The following is an 18006-nucleotide window of genomic DNA, read 5'->3' as shown; positions in this document are numbered from 1 at the left end:
CCTTCCCCAGCTAGCCCAAAGTAACTATTCCACGTGGACAAAGTTGCGGGTAGAAGCTAGTAGAAAATAAAATTCAGATAATTTAAGTGTGAGTAAATAATGGAAAATGTATAAAAAAAAATTAACAAGTAATAGATACTAGATATATTTAGATATTGTACTACTATTTTTCAGATGCTGAATACAGCTTTCTCCCTTTGCCCTCTACTTCGCAGCCACCACAAGGACTTACTTTTAAAAAAACACTAGGTAAGAATAACAAATGAAAATTTCACATTTTTGATTACATAAAACATTAACAAGTAACATGTCTACTATAAGCATATAGCTAATTAGCATTTAATTTAATGACACAAGTTCACTTTATTATATAAAATATTTCTCTAACTGTATATGTTACTACATAGATAATTATAAGCAACTAAAACATTTTTAAATATTTCAAGTAAATTGAAGAAAAAGGGAAAAAAATAATAATTACATTCAATGATTCCAATTGTATCATGCAATGGGCATTCCTTTGTCGTATACTTGTGTTATTATTTAAAGCAAAATTAAATACATATTAAACTGTAACGATCACTAATAAAATATATCAATATTAGCATTGTTTAATATTGAAATAAAAATAATAAATATATCTTAATATAATAAAAGCAATAAATTATTTTATAATATTATATTTAAGTAAAAATTTATGAAATTAAAGGAATAGATCACATTATACATAATATTGTATACTTTCAACAAAAAATTGTATATATAATAACAGGATTTTTTTTTAATTTCAGATTCTACATTAACTGAACGTGAGAAGATCCTGCTGAGTCATTTGACTCAAACTAAATTAAGCTTAAAGCGTTTGGCATTCGAAATGCGAACTGTGAGGAAGACACTAATAAATTGTTTGTAGCTTATAACGATATTAGCAGGGTCCGCACTGACATGCCTAATAGAAATAATAATTATGACATTCAAGTTGTTGATGAGATAGTTTATCCTGTTTTGTCTTTGCCCAATAAAATCGATTTCTTTTTATATGAAAATGATTTATGTAACTTTTTGGAGTAGCCAGTAGTATATGTTAGTGGTTATTTAGCTGCAAAATTATTAGATAGAACGAAATGTCAGAAATGTAAAGATTCGTTAAAAGTTGATAAACCAGTAGACAACTTAAACAATTATATTAGTTTTAAAGAATGGTGGAAAGATTCTCATTGTGCTTTCCTTCTAAACCTTTATGTCATTTTGTAAACAAGAGCCAAATTCATTTCAAAGCTATTATATCTCAGGACTTACAAATTAAAAATATAAAGCAGTAGACTAGTTTGCAATTAAGTAATGAGCATTTTATAGAAAAAAAAAACAAATCAATTAATTCATAATCTTTGTTTATTATTCATTAGAAAATCATGTAAAGACAAAAATATACAATTAGAATAATGTGATCAAGACAAAGCTTAGATAACAATTTTTTAGATTCTTGTTGAATATTTATATTGTCAGTACTATAAAACAATGTTTGTTGAAAACATACATATTGGCAGTTCTTCTTGACATCTAATGTCTGCAATGTTTTTTGTTTTCCAAGTTTTTAAATGTGTATATTTTAGCTTAGAAACAAAAAAAAAAAATTTCCGCTGTGGCTTCGCCCACATAGATTACGCGATTTTCGCTATTTCGTTTTCTCCCATAATCCGCTGTTCGTTTATCCACATACCATTAATGGCCAGTTTCAATACTCTATCTATCTCTAAATTTGCTTACTAGAGATAGAATTTTGACGTTAACTCCATATAAATTGTGTCAAAAATCTATCGCTAGTAAGCAAATTTAGAGATAGATAGAGTATTGAAACAGGCCATAAATGGCGTACATGGAATTGTAGCATCCCGTGAAAGAATTTTTAAAATCGGTAGTACTTTATGGAATTACCTACTACAAACATTTAATAATACAAAAATAAGAATTTAGAAGATTACTCTAAATATGTTCTTATTATGTATGTAAATCATTATGTTTTTTATCTGTATGCCTAGGATCATTATATAACGCTTTTCAGAATTGTTTTTACTTAGATAATATCTGTATATATATGTTATGTTTGTTTGTTATTTACTGTATATCGGATCGTTACATATGTAACGTTTAAAAATTTTAGATTTTTGTGAATATGTTATGGGTCAAATTCATCGTCTTGGTTGTTATTGATTGATAATTACTGTTTTGCGAGATCATTTCATTTGTATCACTTTTTAAGAGTTGATTTTTTTGTGACTATGCTACGTTAAGTGTTAAATCATGTTGTTTGTTAATTTTTGATAATTACTATTTGTTACTATTTAAGTTGTTTTGTTAATATTTTTTTTATGCTTTAAAATCATCTTTTTTGTTATTGGCTGACAATTACTATTAGAAACTATTTAATTTGTTTTGTAAATGTTTGTTATGCTTTTAAATCATCTTTTTTGTTATTGTTACTTACTGTTCCACGGGTTGCAGGTTCGATTCCCGCCTGAGATTGAATTTACTACGTGTATTTATATATATATATATATATATATATATATATATATATATATATATATATATATATATATATATATATATATATATATATATATATTATTTCTGTTTATTTATTTCAAAAAATGTACAGTCAGTTGTTACCTGTAACACAAGCATTAAGTTGCTTAACATAGGAATATATGACTGTGTGTATGTTATAAGATATTTATTTATTTATATTTATTTATTTTAATTTGTTTTATAAAGAAGTTTATGTTATGTTTGTAAATCATCTATGTTATAAGATTTATATTATATTTATTCATATTTATTGATTTTAATTTGTTTTATAAATAAGTTTATGTTATGCTTGTAAATCATCTATGTTATAAGATATTATATTATATTTATTTATTTTAATTTGTTTTGTAAATAAGTTCATGCTTGTAAATCATCTATGTTATAAGATTTATATTATATTATATTTATTTATTTTAATTTGATTTATAAATAAGTTTATGTTATGTTTGTAAATCATCTATGTTATAATGAAATATTAATTAATATCTTAATAATTAAAAATTTGTTTTGTTAACATGTTTTTTATGTTTTAAATCATTTTGTTTGTTATTGTTTGATAATATAAAGTTGTTGTTATTTAATTTGTTTTGTAAAAGTGTTTGTTATTGTTTGATAATTACTATTTAATTTGTTTTGTAATGGTGGATTAAGCTCCGATCCTTCTCCTACTTGAAGAAAGAGGCCTAGAGTGTGCTGAGAGCTGTGGGATGTATCGCAGTATGTTTACGAAAATATAAAATTTGTTTGTTAGCTGTTGTGATCGACATGCCTTCAATAATGTAACTTTTTTGTATAACAACTTTAAATTTGAAAAGACTACCGAGAGTTTTGTCCGGCTCTTTTTCCTCTCGGCCTACACTAGGGACATTAGGTTAAATAATTTATTGTAATATTTATTTTATAAAGCCGATGACATAATAGATAGGTGATGTCTACCGAGACCCTAGTGATCAGGGCAAAATAATAAGTTTGTAATGTTTAATTGTAACAATTACCTTCATTTTTGTTTAAAACGTAGATTTTTTTTTCGCTGGTTAAGTGTAGTAGTACCAAGAAGTTTAGTAGTAGTGTAGTATATACCAAGAAGTTTTAAATATACATTATATATTTACAAAAAACCTTTTATTTCAAATAAAATTTATAAAATTAAGAACACTGGGCTCAAAAAGTATCGATAATTTTATCGACTAATTTATCGACCTTTTTCCACACTTATCGATTTCCGGTAGGATAACAGTAACAACACTATGCTTCATTATTACCAATTTAACGAAAAAAATAGAGCTCAACCACAAAGTTGGTACTTGAAGTATAGCAAAACCTTGAACCCGGAGCTCGACCGTGTCTATGGAGTGACACCTCTTTACTTATATACTCTTTGATGGAAAGTAACATCTTCACGAATGCAACACGAATGTTTGACAACTGAAGTTAGACATAAAGGAAGGGCACCAAATATCGACACATCGAAATATCGATATTTTTTCAACAAAATATCGAAAAATACGGCGATATTTTTAATTTCAAAATATCGATAATCGATATTTACTTTTGAATATCGAAGTCAATATTTTTTTAAACTATATTATATTTTAAATGAATTATGTATTCTACTTTTATTGCAACATATGGTCCGTCTTACCTGTAAATGAATATAAAACAGAGCGCGCGAGAGTTTGCGAGTTTTGGTATCAGTGCTGTCTATATCCCTCTGTAGTTTGTGAACGCAACCAAAAAACATGTCTATGGGTAGTTTCTTTAAAGGGGCCTACTCAAAGCACTGCCTGCAGGGCCCTGCTTGCAGTGCCACTGCCGATCGTATTGTATGTATGCATGCAGGGCCGATATTTTAATTGTTCACCCTGTCGCAGGGCCGCAGTGTCGTTCTGCCAGCCCGACACACGATCTCCCCACTCCGTAAACTGCAATCAGGGACATGTGTAGCTCGGTCGGGCCGATTTAGACCACCATTTTGTTTACGTCGGTACATTGCGACGTTTGTCTACTCTATTTGACCTGGGGTTTGTCTTGTCAGTGGTTGTCATTTAGCAATTAATCAGTTAGTTGGTGGTTAGTTGGTTTGGTTTTATTATATTATTTGTTTGGCTCTGTTTTCTTCAAGAAAAATGAGCCAGCGAGAAAAAGACGTGTGGAGGGACGTAATCTAATTGTATAGGGATTTGCCATGTCTTTAGAAAACTAACCACGATCATTATCATAACAAAGATATGCGGTCGCAGGCTATGTCGCTTTTACATGAAAAATATAAAACTTCTTTACACCAGTGCTTCCTTTTTTTCTTTTGAACGCTACAAGTACTCAATACAGTCAAACCCAATGCTATTTTTTGGTGTTTGAATAATGTAGGAGCCATTTATAAAAACTGACGAATTTAGGCAAGGACAAAGAGAACACAAGTGAACACGAAAACGTATGCCGCGTAAATGATTTGCAGTGCTTTGTGGAGCAACATCCTCTGCGGCAGTAACTGCAAGCAGGCCCTGCAGGCAGTGCTTTGAGTAGGCCCCTTAAGGGGCCTACTCAAAGCACTGCCTGCAGGGCCCTGCTTGCAGTGCCACTGCCGATCGTATTGTATGTATGCATGCAGGGCCGATATTTTAATTGTTTACCCTGTCGCAGGGCCGCAGTGTCGTTCTGTCAGCCCGACACACGATCTCCCCACTCCGTAAACTGCAATTAGGGACCCCGGCCCAAGAGGCCACGAACTCAGAAATAACCTAACATTTTTAACAAAATTTTGTATTTAAGTACTAAAAAATTATAATTTTTTTATGTACTTAAAATCAATCAAAGTGGGCACAACTAAAGACCATATACAAATTCAAACTAATCATTAAAACTTCAACACATTCAAAACGAAAAGATGTCGATTTTCAGAACGCATCCATTAGTTGCTTCATTTTTTGTCGCGGTACATTTGTGACGTGGGCGAGCTAGTGACAGTTGGGGAATTCCCTCATTTTGTTAACTAATTAAGCTAGAAGCCGGTGACACTGAAAGTCCTATTATAGCGGATTTGAAAAAATTATATGTATATCATAATAAGTTTTAATAATTATGTAAATCATAATAAGTTTAAAATTTATATATAAATCATAATAATCATAGCAAATTTATAAACTTGTATAAATTATAATAAGTTTTGACGAATTTTAGTAAATTCAAACTTTATTTTGCGGGAAGGGTTCAACGTGCCTTTTTGAATCACGAAATTTCCTATTGAATGCACTAAAATTCATCAAAAACAGCGGTAAAGTAAAACATTTTTGTTTTTTTATAATAATAATTTTATTTAACATATTTTTAGCTTACTAAATCAACGCGTACTATTAACTATCGATTTACATATAAATTTTTCAAATCCACGTGACGGTATTTTCAATGTGTGGCAACCCTCTCAGTGTAGGGGAATCCCGGATTTATATTTTTTTTATTTACGGAGGGCTCTACTGCGCATCGTCGTCGTAGTTTCTGTTTTATTGGATTTAAAATAAAGTTAATTGTGAAAGTTATATATCAACATGTCTAGTTCTAGGAAATATTTAAGTGGGAGCGAAAAACGAAAGAGAAAGAGGGAGACTGAAGAAAAAAATAAAAAGTTACCTAAAATTAGTCAGTATTTTAAGAATCATGACTTTATTGATGAAAACGCGAATGAACAATGCTCCGATAGTGAAGAATTAGACCTAACTAAAAGTAACAGTATAGCACATGCAGCACCAGACACTAGTGTATATCCAGATCCAGAACAACCACAACAAGGTTCTAGCAAAAATTGTTTGTTATAATAATTATATATAAATTAATGGTAAAGCTTTAGATTAGGTAAAATCGAATTTCGGGATCGTGGGGGGAAGGGGGGGGGGAGGGTGGGGAACACTACCCCTGGTACCACTATCACACCTCGGAACCCCATAGTTATGGAGATATCGATGGTTAAAGTTTTGAGGTTAGAAGAAGAATTTCGTACCTTTCACACGTTATTTTCACATTTCACACGCGTTTTTTCACATTTCACACATTATTTTCACATTTCACACATTATTTTCACATTTTATAAGCTATTTTAAAAATAAAAACGATTTCGACTCCAAAATCAACAAACAATACAACTTCGATACTCATGCTCCATTCTATAGTTTTCACATCTTATTTTCACATTTCGCACTTAATTATAACATTCCACACGTTAATTTAACGTTTTCACACGGTTTCACACGGTTTTCACACTTCAAAACCCCATAGTTATAGAGATATCCATGGTTAAAGTTTTGAGGTTGATTGATCAACAAACGATACAACTTACGGTAACTATGCTTCGATCCGTAGCTTTAAGATGTTATATTCACATTTCGCACTTGATATTAGCATTCTTCTTCTTCTTCTTTTATAATTGGACTCCCATAGGAATTGCCAAAGTCAGAGTGTTTTCCATCAATTACTTTGAAGACTCTGCTCGTAAGATTAGCTTTGTGATACTACAAGGTTATGTACGGTTTACTTCACACCACTTATTCGTCTAGAAAAAAAACAAACACAACCAGTGTTAGTATGTTAGAAAAAAAACATCACATTTTAATATTGTTATCTAAAATAAATGTACTTAAAATATCTACTAAGGGAGTATTTACATGCGACAGAATAGATTTAAAATCGATAGGACGGGGAATAGATGGAGGTAGATAGTCGAATAAAGAACGGTTTTTTGGGCAAGAGAAGAAAATGTGATCCAATGTGCCTTCATCCAAACCACACTCACAAATAGAGTGGTCCCGGACTCTAATTTTTGCTAAAAATACAGGAGAACAACAATGTCCAAGTCGCATGCGGCAGATTGTTGAGCAGACGGTTTTTGTTGCTTTCCTGTATTTAAAAAACCATGGTTTAACCGGAATTTCAACCTGGATGGAGGCATAATGCTTGCCTCTGTCCCTACTAGATGTAGTCCATAGGGTATTCCACTCAGTTATTAAATTCTTTCTAGCAAGTGGTAAAAGATCATGGCAATGTGCTTTATACTGGCTTAGCGAGCCTGACGATGAAGCTTCTCTAGCATAGGCATCCACACTCTCATTACCAGCAATTCCACTATGGCCTGGAATCCATGCCAGCGCTACTTGAATATTTTTAGAATGACAATCAAAAAGTAACTGCCTTATTTTTAATATTATTGGGAACTTATTTCTTGAGTGAAATTGGTTAGAAACAATTGCCTCCAGAGAGCTTCTGGAATCCGAGAGAATAATGGATTTATCTAATTGGTGGGATTCAATAAATGAGAGAGCTTCTAGGATAGCTAGTGATTCTCCTGAAAAAACCGATGAAATAGCTGGGAGCTTGAAATTTAAAATCACATTAACCCTCGGAATCCACACTGCTACACCCACGCAACTATACTCATTCAATTTGGAAGCATCTGTAAAAATAAGCAGCCAATCTCTAAAGTGCTCATTAATGATTTGTAGAAACTGATAGTTGGAAAGAATGGAACCCTTATCTATTGGAAAATTTAATATTATATTCGGAGAGAATACAAGAGATTTAAAAGGCGTCTCAAATAGAGGATTAAGTCGACATTGAAAGATGGGACAAGGTAGGCGAGCGATTTTTCGATAGCTGATCACAAGACATGGAAGATTTTTGTGCATCCAATAATTTGAGGAAGAAACTAACTGTGACAGATAATGAAGTTTGTCAATAAGTGGGTGAGAAGTAGATTGAAAAATTTTGTATACAAACCTATCAGATAAATATTGCCTTCTAAGTTGAAGTGGTGGGTCAACACACTCAACTTGAAGAGCATTTATGGGCGATGACCTCATAGCACCTACAACAATACGAAGAGCTTTTGTTTGAATTTTATCTAGCGATTTCAGATAGGTTCTACTGCATGGCTCAAGGAGAAACGATCCGTAATCTAAGTGACTACGAACCAGAGAATTGTATAGGAGTTTCTGGGTATATGGGTGAGAGCCCCACCATACACCAGAGAGGGCGCGAAGAATGTTTATACTCTTCTCACATTTTTGAGTGATATGGTTGATGTGATGAGTACCGTTCATCTTAGAGTCAAGATAAACCCCCAAGAACTTAACACAATTCCTCATTGGAAAAACCTGAAGATTATTGTAAATACTAATATTCTGGATGGATCTAGAGCGCGAGAAAACCACCACAGTGCTTTTTTCCGTTGAAATGGATAGGCCATGTCTATCCAGCCAATCATTTAAATAATTAACGGCAGAGTTCATGCGAGCGGAACAATCTGAAATATTCTTAGAAGAAATGTACATTGCTATATCATCTGCATATTGGAGAACATTGCAAAAGCAATTAATAGAAAGGTCTAAGTCATATGTATAAATACTATAGAGGAGAGGGCTTAGCACAGAGCCTTGGGGTAATCCTTTCCATACTAACCTAGGGGGTAGAAAAGAATTTTGAGAACAGATAATAAGAGAGCGGGAAGAAAGATAGTTAAAAATAAAATTAGTCATCTTCACTGGGACACACAGCTGGAGCATTTTCTGCCTGAGTATCGGAAGAAGCACGTTATCATATGCAGATGATATATCAAGGAACAATCCTACCACTGATTCATTCTTCGAAAAAGCAATGCGTATGTCGGTTATAAAAGTTCCTAAACTGTCGGTGGTGCTATAACCTTTTCGAAATCCGAACTGAGTTTTAGATATAACGCCTTTACTCTCCATTAACCATTCCAGTCTATTTTTAATCAAGTGCTCTAGAATTTTTGCTAAAGTAGCCGAGAGAGCTATTGGGCGGTATCCATTGGGGTCTAAGCTATGTTTGCCGTGTTTTAAAATGGGCAAAATAATTTGAGTACGCCATTCTTCAGGAGGGACCTCAGATTGGTAAATGGCATTCATAAAATTTAGGCATACACTTTGAGTTGCTGGACCGCTTTTGAAAATAAAAGAATAGGGAATCCCATCTAAGCCTGGAGAGGAGTCTTGAAGAACATGTAGCACTAACTGAAGCTCCTCCATAGAGAACGGCGAATCGAAGTAGTCTGTTGGTTGAAGGGACGCAGAAATATGAGTAATACATTCCTCAAAGGTTGGGGCAGATAAAGGTGCTAACTTTTGTGCGAAAGCATTTATCCACACAGATGTATCATTAGACTGTTGAGAATCACATACAAAGTATGACCCCCTAAATTTTCTGATATTATTCCAGACCAAAGAGGAATGGGAATCCGGGGACAGACTTTCACAAAAGCGTGACCACGCAAGTTTCTTTTTTTGAGCAAATAATCTAGTCGCATCCGCTGCCACCTTTTTATAATTAAGAAAATTTTCCATAGTCATGGATGATGAATACGACCGTTCAGCAGACTTACGGAGTCTACACATAGTAGTGCATTCTGCATCCCACCACGGAGGAGACAGTCGTCTATGATTTTCAGTAGTTTTTAAAGGGATTGATGTATCTGCAGAATGTATAAACACATTTTTAAAATGAGTATATTGAGAGTGGACATTCTCACAGGTGATTGGCGGAATATGACTAACTTCATTATCGGTGGTTAATGCAAATTTAGACCAATCTGCCTTTGCCACTTTATATTTGAATCTGGGCCGGCCGGTAATAACATTTAATCTGGAGGAATAGGTTATCGAGATAGTTATTGGGAAATGATCACTACCAAAACTGCTGGGTAATACTGCCCAAGAGAGTGAAGGAGATATTGAAGGGGAACACAGTGACAGATCAACTGCACTCCTCGGATTCTGTAGGGGGGAGACACGTCGGGTAGGAGAACCATTATTAAGTATTACCAGGTTATTGCTATCTATTAGATCCAATAGTAGGGGGGACATATTGTCATTAAAATATGATCCCCATGAGGTGTGATGAATATTGAAATCACCTAATATTATAAGGGGAGCAGGGAGTGAAGATATAATAGATGAAAATTCGGATAAAGCTGAAGAAGTGGGACTAGGGAGATATACTGACACAAAAGTAATATTAGAAGAGCGGACGGCCACGACATTTATATGTTCACTATGTACAGGTAGAGGGACATGACAATATATACATTTATTGGAGACAAATAAAGCAGCTCCACCATGGCCATCATTTCTGTCATCCCGGAAACATGCATAACCAGGAACTCTGAAGCGAAAGCCAGGTCTTAACCATGTTTCCTGGATAGCTAGAATTGATGGGTTGAAAATATTAATTAAGTGAATAAGGTCATGTTTTTTATTTCTGATACTACGGCTATTCCACTGGATCAGCTTGCTTTCCATTATTGGACAATAGAGTAGTTAGCTGAGTCAAGCTGGTGAGAGTTTTGTACGGTAGTCCGGTGTCACTAAACCGGGAGATAATATTAATGAGAATGTCGGCAAGTTGTTCAATAAGGTTATCATTTGGAGATAAAGTTTCCTGTGTCAAGGCACATCCATTAAGAGTCTGTGAGTTAGGTTCCCTCACAATATCCCGATGAGCTAGTTGGTCATATCCTGGAATAGCAGTGGGGATTGGCCGGCGAGCGGTGAATGTTGTTTTTTTGTAAGATATGCTTTTAGGATGGTTAGAATTGGGAGATATTGACATAATATTGTTATTGGGAGAGGATCTAACAGTGTCTGCAAAAGGGCGTCTTACTTGGGGAAATCTGGCTGAAGCTTCTAAATATGAAATACTCTCTTGAGACATTACTAATTTGATCGCCTTTTGTCGGGAATGCTCTGGGCAAGATGTATTGTTTGCATTGTGAGTACCAGAGCAAAATAGACAGGTTGGTATTTCTACTGTACATGTTTCTCCTTCATGCATCTGAGCACATTTGAAACATCTTGGACTTGACCTGCACTGTGCTTTAACGTGCCCAAATCTACAACATTTGTTGCACTGGATAGTGGGTAACACATAGGTTTCTACAGGCAAAGAGGTAAAATAACAATAAACATGGGGAGGGAGTTTCTGTCCAGTAAATGTGAGGACTACAGACTGTGTTGGAATCCATACAGGAGAATTATGTTCATTAATCGATTTTCGACTTAGTCTCCGGGCCTTGACCACTCCCCCATAACCAGAGGGAACTTGTAAATTCGTTACTAGTTCTTCCATGGACCATTCAACAGGTACTGCACGGATGATGCCCATGCGAGATACGCTGTAACTGGGAATAGATGCAGTATATCCAGAGCTAGTAAGAACTGTTAAATCTAAAAAGGAATTAGCCTGCTGTGACGTTTTGAATTCAATCGATACGCGATTACGCCCAATACGCTTTATGCCGTCGATCACAATATTAGTTACTTTATTTTTGTGTAAAAACTGACCGAATTGAATAGGCCGCAGAATAGCTCCACTATTGGGATTAGTTTCTGTTTTGGAAACATGGACAATGAAAGGGGCAATATCCTCGGTCGAGTATAACCTCTTTTCATTTTGAAATTCCGGCGTGACATAATTCAATTGAATGGATGGTGTTTGATGAAAATTATTAGTGGGTCTTTTAGGTTGGGATAAATTAGCATCGCTATTAATTCTTTTTCTATTATTAGTTTCATCTATTTCCATTGTTTGGGAGAAATTACAGGAACCTCCACCAGGGTCAGGGGGGTCGGAATCCATAATAAATTACTTAAATATACTTACGCTTACAATATACACGACAAAAACAAACAAATAAGACTATACACACAGTAAAACTATACACAAAAACTAGAAAAATAAGCAAAACTTTACGCAACAACGAAAACACTTGTAATTGTCACTCGACCAAAGAGCAGACTATTAGCATTTTAAACGTTAAGTTATTGTTTTTACACGATTTTTTTTAACAACTGAGAAATAGATGTTTTAATCATGGAGCATAGAGAAGAGGAGAACGATCGCTATAGAAAATAGTGTCCCGAAAATATCGACGAAATAGCGTAGCGCTGCGATCGCTAAGTTGCCTCAATAAAAGCGCGGGCTGTTGTGCGCTAATTTGAATTGATCTATCAAGTCTATCAACGTTTAGTTCGATCATTTTTTAGACATTCGAAGGTGTATAAATTCCTAACAAGCTGAAAAACTGTTTCTGAGCTACAACAATTCAAAAAGTTGTAAAAGTTGTGTATCGTAATAATATACACACGTTTCTACGCTTTTACAGATGTTGTTTCGAATTTACACTAGCATATAAATTAAGAGACTGGGTTTCATTTTACCTGATATTCTTTAAGTTTTAACTTATGTATATTTTAAGTATAAGTTACAATGACTGATAGAAAAAAAATTCAACGTATATAACAACTCCAGAGATGTGTATATACGTGGCGAACTCATGCGAAAATTTCGCATAAATTGAAAAGAAAAATCAGAATACAGTGATTAAACTTCGAAAGGACGTGCCTTTCGGATCAGATAGTACTAAATAATAATTATAGAGAAGACTGTCTTATTTATAAGTCTGTGAGGTGTTTGCATATTTTTAACCATGGGCATTAATTTAATTCACAATAAAGATTCATTCAGAAGTAGACGATATTGGATTAAGTTACGTAATAATATATTTCAATGCAATAAAGCTGCGATAGGAAGCTTAGTATAAAACTTGACAGTTAATATAACACTTATACATTTTTTATAACCTTTATTTTTTGTTCACATTTATTGTAAATGTACTTTAACTAAAATATTTACGATGTTTACCTATTAATAAGATTCGAATATGAAATTACCTATAATATAATTAAAAAAGGTTCTGAATAGAAAGTATTTGCCAGATAGTGAAGTGTGAAGCGGAATGAAAACATTCAGAAACTTATCCGTTTCATATCGTTATAGATTCAATAAGTTACAGATACTGAGACTTTATCAGTAAGATGTGAAATTGTTTTTATAAGATCAATATTTTAAAATCCCACGGCGGGGATTAGGTCTATATTTTTTCTTTTTTGTTCTGTGATACTAAACAAGTTAAAACTATAGCATTTGTTAGTGGTATTCTTCCTGTATGCTTCAGCATGTAATGCTCTAATATCCCACTGCTGTGCATAGGCCTCTTTCCCCCGTGTCAGTGCTTAAGTCAGAGCTTAATCCACCACGCTGCTCCAATGTGGGTTGGCAGATTTATTCCCTATCAATCAATCAAAATGCTATCAGATGTACATGATTACAACAGGAACCGACGGCATAACATTCTCTTCGAGGCACGGTGGGGAGACTCAAAAGGACTGCACAAACAGACCACAGCAAACATCTGTATAGCCAATACAAATGTTTGTTATGTGCGGGGATCGAACCCGCAACCACCACCTTTAGTATTCTATAGCTTTTTTTGTATAAAAAGTACATTATTGTCTCTCATTAATTATGAACAATATTATGCATATTTTGATATGGTTTTATTAATTTTTTTTTTCAATAAAAATCATAAAAACACCACAATTACTGTTTTTAATGATGCTTACAATACGTTTCTTCACATAATTTATAATTATAAATACAACTTTTCTCAAAGTAAACTAAGAGTCAATAAATAGTACTAAAATTATCAAAAATATATTATCCATATTATTAGACTATCTGTTAATTATTTAATTAACAATGAGACAATATAAACGTGGCCTTTGCATTGTGACTACTATACAGGTTTACTGGCGAAGTGGTGAATTAGTATCAATATTGAGTGATAGTTAGTAGAAATGAAAGATCAAAATTTGCTATATTTAACGACATAGTAGTAAAATAAATAAAAAACAATTAAAATATCATATTTTTTTATTTCATAAAATTGCTTTATAAATGTATTTACATTATTTACAAGTTCATTTGCATACAGTTAGATAATTACAAAAAAATCTCCTACCTAAAAAACATATCTATTGACTTACAAGATGATTTGGAATTTTTCAAAGGTAATGTAGATACTTTCTTTCTTTTCACACTACTACTAAAAGATGTACTTGATGCTTGTTTTTACTTCAGGTGTCACAGTTCTAGATGGAGCCTTGATTTAGGTGAATCTTTAAGTTTATTTTCAATTTTCACCTAATGTGTAATAGTATGAGATTTTTATTTATATTAAAAGAAATGAAAGAAAATATATCGTACCTATAGTGTATGTCAGTTCCTTTACATAAAATAGTGGCTTGCAGAGTTTCCATATACATTTTTATATCTTCTATAGATGATGTAGTATCAATAACAATTTCTGGTTGTTGAGAGAAAGAAACCTGTTGTATCAGAAATGATTATGTGAGCAAAACTTAATAAATTTTATAAAATGCTCTGTATGCATTATGAATAGATAAAATTATTTAAAAAAGCATGAGAAAATTATTTACCTTCACTGAAAGATTATTGGAAATAGTAAAATTCATATCTTATATAATATTAACTCTTCATCACAAGCAAAATAACACCATCCTTGGATCAGTATTGAGTGAAAATGAGCATGGATCTCTTCTAGTGTAACACATGATGGTGGAGACATGTTCGAGATAATGACCTAATGTTGAAATTTATGTACAAAAAAATATTAAAATCTCGCAAATCTATAACAATATGATAAACATAATAATATCTAATTCTTTTACATTATTAGCTGTTACAATCTCTGGTGATTCCATATGATGGGGTCCTGCTGATTGAGAATCTTCTTTTAAATTGTTACCTCAAACAATATTTAACGAGGGTTGTGTATAATCCAGGTTTTTGATTGGTCAGTTATTAATGTCATTTTGCACTATTGGAACTTGCTGTAACAAAAAAAACAACTTTAAAGTAAAGTAAACAGATTTGATATTTCTTATATTTCAATATCATCTAAAAATAATAAATTTTGGCATTCAAACCTCTTCAGAAATGTCCTTTTCCAAATCCTGAGGGTTTATTGGAATGACATTGTCATTCAAAAGAGTCCACCTTTCGCGAGGGATGATAATTTCAGCTCCATTAATAATCAATCGATCAGCTTTCTTAATATCTTCTTCGCGAAAGTGCTTCTCACACACAAACTGATTTGGAGTCAATTGTTGTGATAAAGCTTTTACCCATTTTCCCTCAATACGTTATTCTGAAAGTGAATGAATAAATTTTGAGAATGTAATTACTTGCAAATCTTGTAATTAACTTTAATTTCAACAATTTCTTAAAAGTTCAATAAAGATTAATTTATTTAAAAAAACCATGATTAACTAAGCAAATAATAATTTTACATATTCAGTATTCCAATGTACAGCTATGAATCAATAACGTATGAAGATATTATTACCTTTGGTAGTTTGGTACTTTGAATAAAGATGATTGACGCAAATTGTTTTTCAGTAATTCATTCTATTTTAGCGATCAGATGCTAAATCTCTTTTACATCCACGCACAATACAATGTTTCACCATTTTTTAATGTTTCTTTTGGTCAAAAATTAAAAAATTACGGAGCATGATTATTTTCTCACAAATGCCGCGAAGAAAATTTGTAAACATTGTTTACAAAATACATTATTCAACTAACTTCATTTACTTGTACTCATAAGTACATGACATAAACAGCTAACTTCACAGAGGCAATGGTTTTAATAAAAAATGACAGGCCACTTATCGTTTCGTTCTAAAACAATATACATTGTTTTTGTTTAATTAACTGTAAAGGCAAAAGTCTTACATCATACAGCCTTGTTTCATATTATATTTTTTAATTAAATAAATAAAATATAATGAAGTAAAAAACATGACATGAATAATTTTTTTTTTACAATAATCTGACTTCAGAAAAAGACCGAAAGAAACCCATACCTATCTAATTTAAAAATTACACCGTTTGTAGACATAGTTTTGTTACAAAAAAAAAACCCTAACCTATCTAATTTAAAAATTATATCGTTTATAAACATAGTTTTGTTACAAAAAAAAAAAATAAATAACCCTAACCTATCTAATTTAAAAATTATATCGTTTATAAACATAGTTTTGTTACAAAAAAAAAAAAAATAACCCTAACCTATCTAATTTAAAAGTTACACCGTTTATCGACAATTTTGTTACAAAAAAAAAAATAACCCTAACCTATCTAATTTAAAAATTATATCGTTTATAAACATAGTTTTGTTACAAAAAAAAAAAAAAAAATAACCCTAACCTATCTAATTTAAAAGTTACACCGTTTATCGACAAATTTGTTACTAAAAAAAAAAAAAATAACCCTAACCTATCTAATTTAAAAATTATATCGTTTATAGACAGTTTTGTTACAAAAAAAAATAATCTACCACCTTTAAAGTTAGAGGAACGCTTGGCTCCGGCGCTGCGGGAAGTGCAGCCCTTCCGCCCTTGCGTGCGAAAGCACGCTCACTCATGCTCCGTTCCGCATTCGTTCGCGCGCTTTCGCACGGCGGGCGAGGGCTGCCCTCCCTCCGCGCCTCCGCGACACAAAAAAAACACTCTAGGGGTAGGACAGACCAAGACCACGTGGACAGTGGGATGCTCCGATTCGGTTTTGGGTATTTTTCGAATTTCTAAACCTATATTCTAGCACGCAATGTTACTAAATATAAATTAATTTTGATACTATAATTTAAAATTATAGACCATAAATTTTGAAAATTAACTACATAGGTATTTATAAATTTATTTTAGTTCTATAGAATATTTTACACAATTGTTTGTTGAGATTGTATATTTCAAAAGAATGATAACTTAAAGAGTAAAAGTATGTATTTAAATAATAAAAAAAAATTTTACCACACACACACCACCACACACCTATATTCAACATATTTTTATATTTATTTATTGTCATATAAAATGAACTAAAATATTGAGTATTTTTCGTTTATAACAGTAAATAATTAAAAATAAAATATATTTAATTAAAAAATATAATATGAAACAAGGCTGTATGGTGTAAGACTTTTGCCTTTACAGTTATTTAAACAAAAACAATGTATATTGTTTTAGAACGAAACGATAAGTGGCCTGTCATTTTTTATTAAAACATCTATTTCTCAGTTGTTAAAAAAAATCGTGTAAAAACAATAACTTAACGTTTAAAATGCTAATATCAAGTGCGAAATGTGAATATAACATCTTAAAGCTACGGATCGAAGCATAGTTACCGCAAGTTGTATCGTTTGTTGATCTTGAAATCGAGATTATTTTTACGTACTTCTGTTCGAAAATAACTTATAAAGTTGCAAAACGGCGCATGAATTGCACTGCCCGCAGCGTTGGAGCTAAGGTGAAGTCAGACGCGGAGCTCAAAGGTATAATAATAGCTTTAAATTCTTCTTCTAACCTCAAAACTTTAACCATCGATATCTCCATAACCATGGGGTTCCGAGGTGGGATAGTGGTACCAGGGGTAGTGTTCCCCACCCACCCACCCCCCATCCCCCCACGGTCCCGAAATTCGATTTTACCTAATCTA

At 32.6% G+C, this 18006-nt stretch overlaps 2 long non-coding RNA genes across 2 annotated transcripts; both read right to left on the bottom strand.

Moving 5' to 3' along the window:
• Positions 1 to 6905: 6905 nt before the first annotated feature.
• LOC123663004 lies at positions 6906 to 12378 on the bottom strand. The gene is made up of 2 exons (XR_006744593.1): positions 12250 to 12378; positions 6906 to 7129 (listed from the first exon to the last, which is right to left on the bottom strand). It is a non-coding gene; the product is annotated as an uncharacterized LOC123663004 (long non-coding RNA).
• Positions 12379 to 14699: 2321 nt separating this feature from the next.
• LOC123662999 lies at positions 14700 to 16050 on the bottom strand. Its single transcript, XR_006744588.1, has 4 exons — positions 15857 to 16050; positions 15438 to 15658; positions 15180 to 15341; positions 14700 to 15091 (listed from the first exon to the last, which is right to left on the bottom strand). It is a non-coding gene; the product is annotated as an uncharacterized LOC123662999 (long non-coding RNA).
• Positions 16051 to 18006: the final 1956 nt, after the last annotated feature.

The sequence above is a fragment of the Melitaea cinxia genome, chromosome 19 (genome assembly GCF_905220565.1).
Source record: "Melitaea cinxia chromosome 19, ilMelCinx1.1, whole genome shotgun sequence".
NCBI lineage: Eukaryota > Metazoa > Arthropoda > Insecta > Lepidoptera > Nymphalidae > Melitaea > Melitaea cinxia.
Note: the sequence above shows the minus strand (reverse complement) of the source record. Positions and strands in the feature narration are given on the sequence as shown.